The sequence below is a fragment of the Staurois parvus genome, unplaced genomic scaffold (assembly GCF_062004578.1).
Source record: "Staurois parvus isolate SC_StPar_1 unplaced genomic scaffold, SC_StPar_1.0 ptg001411l, whole genome shotgun sequence".
NCBI lineage: Eukaryota > Metazoa > Chordata > Amphibia > Anura > Ranidae > Staurois > Staurois parvus.
Genome location: NW_028319207.1, coordinates 271,318 through 277,756, shown reverse-complemented (window position 1 = coordinate 277,756; position 6,439 = coordinate 271,318).

Sequence of the window (6,439 nt, the reverse complement as noted above, 5' to 3'; positions counted from 1 at the left end):
CTGGGCACTGTGATGGGCTCTGCTGATCTATGGGGCTACTCTTATCTATGAGGGAACTCTGATCTATGGGGGGGTATTCTGATGATGCAAATGATCTGTGGGGGTACTCTGATGTATGTGGGCACTCTAATCTATGGGGGTCCTCTGATTGGGGCAACTGGTCTGTGGGTCTACTCAGATCTGTAGAGGCACTCTATGGGGGTACTCAGATTGGGGTACCTGATCTGTGGGGTACTCTGATCTGTAGAGGCACTCTATGGGGGTACTCTGATTGGGGCACCTGATCTGTGGTGGTACTCTGATGAGGGCAACTGATCTATGGGGGTACTCTGATCCATGGGGGTACTCTGATTGGGGCACCTGATCTGTGGTGGTACTCTGATGAGGGCAACTGATCTATGGAGGTGCTCTGAATGGGGCACCTGCAATTCTGCAGCATAGAGGTGGGTATGTTTTTTTTAGTAACCCCATACATCTCAGACTGATGCTGCAGTGTGGCGGGGAGTATGGATGTTTGTTTTTTGAGAACCCCAAAATTCTCCTTTAATTGACCACACACTTTTTCTGGCAGAGATTTCTTCTCATTTTTTCATTCATTCCACAGGCTGCATACAAAAAAAAAGAACATAGTATATATACCCAACAAGGACCAGCGATGTACTGGTGCATCACTGGATTTGAATGTTTATACCAGGATGATGCCTACAGCTGCAGGCATCATCCTGGTATCGTTTTTTTCAGCCTGCGATTGGCTTTCATGTAAAAGCAATCCTAGTGGCTAATTAGCTGCAAGATTGCTTTTACAAGCAGTGGGAGATGATGTCCCCCCTCCCCCGCTGCCTTCCACAGCCTTCTCAGGCAGTCCCGTGCCATCGGGGGAACCTGAGAATGAAGCCGGTGTATCTGCCACCTGACCATAGAGCTGATTGGAGACCAGAGTGGTGCCAATCATCTTTATAGTCTAAGAATTCGGAAGCTACGAGCATTTCATTACTTCAGTTTCGCAGGATATAAACAGCGCCATTTGTAAATTGGGAAAGCATCTGATCACACCGATTTTGGTTTGATTAGATAATGTAAGGGCAGAGGAGATATCTAGAGTCTGATAGACCCCAGATTTCTCAAAAAAGAATATGACAATGCCCATTGAAGTTATAAGGGTTATTTGCATTCCCTGTTATAGCATTAAAAGTGATAAAAAAAAAATTGAAAGGTACAATGTAAAAATAATAAAAAAAAAATCAAAATAACTAAAAAAAAAAATTGCCCCTCCCATGCGCACACACCTGTGTGCACAAGCCTTGACCCTGTGCTGTTATGTAAACAGCGGTTGCACCATGCATGTGAGGTATTGCCGTGAACGTCAGATCAAGGGCAGTAATTCTAACACTAGACCTCCTCTGTAAATCTAAAATGGTGGCTTTTAAAGCTCTGCCTATGGATATTAAAAATGTTTGCAGTTTGTCACCATTGCACGGGTCATGCGCAGTTTTAAAGCATGTCATGTTTGGTATCTATTTACTCGGCATACCATTATCTTTTATATTTTACCAAACAATTGGCCAATATATTGTGTTTTTGCGCATTAAAAGTAAAAAAAGTGTATTTTTTTTAACAAATTTGCTTTTGAAAAATTGCTGTGCGAGTACTATGTGCCAGAAAAAATTGTAGTACCCACCATTTTATTCACTAGGGTGTCTGCTTTAAAAAATATATAATGTTTGGGGGTTTAAATTAATTTCTTAGCAACAAAAAATGATTTTTTTCATGTGAACAAAAAGGCTTGGTCTTCAGGTGGTTAGAAGAGTGAATGATGTGTGGCATAAACTTCTAATGCTGGGCATAAAACTCCCCCACCCCCCAAAACGACCCCTTTTTGGAAAGTAGTCACTCAAAACTATTTGCTGAGAGGAATGTTGATTCAATAGAAAAATTTATTTTTTTTACCACAAGTTTTTGGAAAATGACAAAAATAAATATATTTTTTTTTTTTACACAAAATTGTCACTTAAATGATTTACTGCTCACACATGCCATGGTGATATGTGGAATTACTCCCCAAAATACATTTTTCCAATACTCCCGAGTATGGGGGTACCACCTGTGAGAGACTTTTTGGCAGTCTAGCCAAGTACAGGACCCCAAAATCCAATAAGCACCTTCAGGCTTTTAAAGGGCTTTATTTCTTCATTACACTTCCAGACTACCTATCACAGTTTCAGAGGCCCTGAATGCCAGGATAGCACCTAACCCCCCAAATTACCCCTTTTTGGAAAGTAGACGCCCCAAGGAATTTGCTAAAAAGCACAGTAAGTATTTTGCAGATCTCATTTGTAGCCACAAGTTTTTGGAAAATGAAGAAAAAAAACAAAAACATATTTTTTTATATATTTTAAAACCTTGTGAGAAAAAATGAGATCTGCAAAATACTCACCATGCCTCTTTTTAAATTCCTTGGGATGTCTACTTTCCAGAAAGGGGTCATTTGGGGGGGGGGGGGGGGTTTGGAGCTATCCTGGCATGTTTAGGCCTTTGAAACTGTGATAGGTAGTGAGGAAGTGTAATGAGGAAGTTACGCACCTTTAGGCTTTCAAAGTGGTCATTGGATTTCAGGCTCCTGTATGTGGCTAGGCTCCCAAAAAGTCTCACACATGTGGTATCCCCATACTCAGTAGAAGTAGCAGAATGTATTTTGGGGTGTAATTCCACATATACCCATGGCTTGTGCGAGAAATAAATCATTTAAATGACAACTTCGTGTAAAAAAAAAAAGTTTTTGTCATTTTCCAGAAACTTGTGGAATAAAAAAATCAATCTTCCATGGACTCAATATGCCTCTCAGCAGATAGCTTAGGGTGTCTAATTTCCGAAAAGGGGTCATTTGAGGGTGTTTGTACTATCCTGGTATTTTAGCACCTCAAGAAATGTGATGGGCAGTCAGAAAGTAAAATCTGTGTAAATTCCATTATCTATACCATAGTTTGTAGACGCTATAACTTTCACAAAAAGCAATCAATATACACTTATTGGGATTTTTTAACCAAAAACGTAGCAGAATACATTTTGGCCTAAATTTATGATGAAATTTTAGTTTTTTTAGATATTTTTTATGACCAAAATGAGAAAATATTTTTTTAAAAAAAAAATTTTTTCCTTCAAAATTTTTCTGGTTATAGCGCCAAAAACAAAAAGTGCACAGGTGATCAAATACCACCAAAAGAATGCTCTATTTGTGTTAAAAAAAGGACATCAATTTCATTTATGTACCGTATTGCATGACCGCGCAATTGTCCGTTAAACTAGCGAAGCGCTGTCTAGCAAAAAAATGGCGTAAATTGCAGTATCTATACCATAGTTTGTAAACGCTATAACGTTCACACAAAGCAATCAATATACACTTATTGGGGTTTTTTTTACCAAAAACATGGAGCAGAATACATTTTGACCTAAATTTATAACTAACTTTGAGTTTACTATATATTTTTTATAGCTGAAAGTAAAAAATATTGTTTTTCTTCAAAATATTTGGTCTTTTTTTGTTTATAGAATGAAAAATAAAAAGCGCACAGATGATCAAATACCACTGAAAGAAAGCTCTATTTGTGTGAAATAAAGGACATACATTTCATTTAGGTGCAGCATTGCATGACCGCGCAATGATGAGGGCAACTGATCTGTGGGGGTACTCTGATGTATCTGGGCACTCTAACCTATGGGGGTACTCTGATTGGGGCACCTGATCTGTGGGACTACTCTGATCTGTAGAGGCACTCTATGCGGGTACTCTGATTGGGGCACCTGATCTGTGGTGGTACTCTGATGAGGGCAACTGATCTGTGGGGGTACTCTGATGTATGGGGGTACTCTGATCTATGGGGGTGCTCTGAATGTGGCACCTGCAGTTCTGCAGCATAGAGGTGGGTATGTTTTTTTTAGTAACCCCATACATCTCAGACTGATGCTGCAGTGTGGCGGGGAGTATGGATGTTTGTTTTTTGAGAACCCCAAAATTCTCCTTTAATTGACCTCCTATTTGATGGTGCCTAGTTAGTTCCATGTGTGACACCAGACTACAGCATGACATTAGGTAAGGGGTGCATTCTTCCCACTGACCACCAATGTGAGGGACACTTTTGCAATTGACCCTGATTAAACTCGTACGTTGTCCTTGGCTCCACCTGTCACTCAGGCTCCGTTGACCAATACATTTCCTGAAGATTCTTCAATAAAGGGCAGACCTAGACTGTCAGCCCACCAATCAGCAGCACCGAATTCCCGCTGAGCAGCAGTGAATGGTTGCTAGGGGTTTCTTTAGCAATTGATGAAGCCACATTTGCTCCACCCCCTGCGGCGCGCGTCTCTCCTCCAGTTCCCGCCCCCTGCATGGTTGGCTACAGGGACTTGTCAGGTATAATGAGTGCTGTGATAGGAGCTGTGCTGATCTATGGGGAGGGGGACTCTGATCTATGGGGGAACTCAGAGAGAATCTAGCTCTGCATACACAAGCATTCCTCTAGAAATGTACATTTACAAGTGATAATGATAATAAACTCTGCTTTCTATGGACAGTTTGTAACTTTTTTTAAAAAAAGTTCTGTTTAAAGGGAACCTTCACCCTCCCCACCCACTTTGTATCATTGCACTCCTAACCCCTCCACTGTCACAATTGAGTATTTTTTAATTTCTTTTTCTACTTTTTTTGCATTTTGTATGAAAATTTTTTTGGCAATACCTTTTTCTTGTCCTTCCTGCCACTGCCAGGATTCTCCCGCAGCATTCCAGGAAGCCTTGGGGTCCTGTACAACGCATGCGCTGCTGTGCATCATCGGGGCTCTGGCTGTCTCTTCCTGGTTCTTGCAGCTGTATCCCTGATGTTACACTGTGGCCCGTGCACGCCATCAGGGGGACGGCTACAAGAACCCGGAAGACACAGCGGCCCCTCGATGTACGTAAACAAGATGGAGGCATGGTGAACAGCTTACAGCGGATTGCAGCTGGAGAGGCGGTATCATTAGAAAACCCCTCTGCAGTGTAAAGAGCAGGCTCTATGGCAATCCGCATCAAGTGTCTTGGAGCTGCAGTGGCTGGGCTGTAGCCAACGCATGCATCAATAATTGCAGTGAATCTGGTCGGGTCTCTCTGAGTTATGGTTCAACAATTAGTGTCAGTTCTCTGTATAGGTAAACCAGATTCACTCATGGCAACCGATACAGAAATCTATGTATTACTCCCAAGTGCAAATGGGAAGCCTGCAGTCCAAATGTGTTCATGTATCCAAAGGCTATGTTCTCACTTGTGCATTGTGGGGACACATGCACAATGGCGCATTTTGCAGCCCTTTATCACATGCACAGCATTGCTAATAATTTTTAATGGCACCTCCATGCATCATGCCAATGCGTGTTCATTCATGTGCGCCAAAACGTATGGTACTTTATTACATTTTAGTGCGGTGCGATTTTTAATAGAGGCCAGGGAATTATTTTGTGCATTTATTGTGCATAGCGCAGTCCATTGAAATTAATGGGCTGCTCAAACATGACGCACAGACTGCGGCCGGCCAGTTCTGGGAGGGCGTCATATGACGTCCTCTCAGAACGTGCCCTCCCTCACGCCCCCAGGGGGGCGCACCCGGCGATCTACAATCTCAAACTAGATTCACTCATGGCAACCGATACAGAATGAGTTGCCCAAACATGACGCGCAGAAACACACAGAAAGCACAAGTCTCTGTTTAAAATCTATGTATTATACTTATGATGGAGTGGAATCACCACTCTCTTCCAGGGTTACAGAGCCATTAGGATCTTCAGTATCCAGCATATTCAGTAGGCCCCATTCACACCTGAGCGTTTTGTAAATGCACACAAACTCCCAAGTATGTACATGCATTTTCAAAACGCGCATAACATGCATGTTACACTTGTGGTGCCATTCACAGGTAATGGCACCTCAAACGCAGTAAGCAGACATGTTTCTGCATGTGGAAAAGTGCACAATCCTGTCAAAACGCACAAAGTTCAATGCTGAAAAAGCTACACAAACTACTTTGGCGCGTGGGTTGTGCGTAGGGAAGCCCATTGAAATGAATGGGCTGCCCTATGCGTGTAGTACAAAAGTACACACAAAAAAGGGCTCTTTTTACATGCGTCCACAAAATGCAGTTTATAGATACAGGATAAAAAAAATTACAAAGGAATAAAATCTTTTGCAATTATGAGGGAGGCCACTGGGGTGTAGTATGTGTCATTATTTCTCTGTACTGCACTCCCAGCTGCCCACACTATACATGGCAGGAAGGGGGCGCTTTACCAGGATAAAGAGATGTGGACTGCTCAGCTCCGCCCACTCACATGCTGGCACTCCCAGCTGCCCACACTATACATGGCAGGAAGGGGGCGCTTTACCAGGATAAAGAGATGTGGACTGCTCAGCTCCG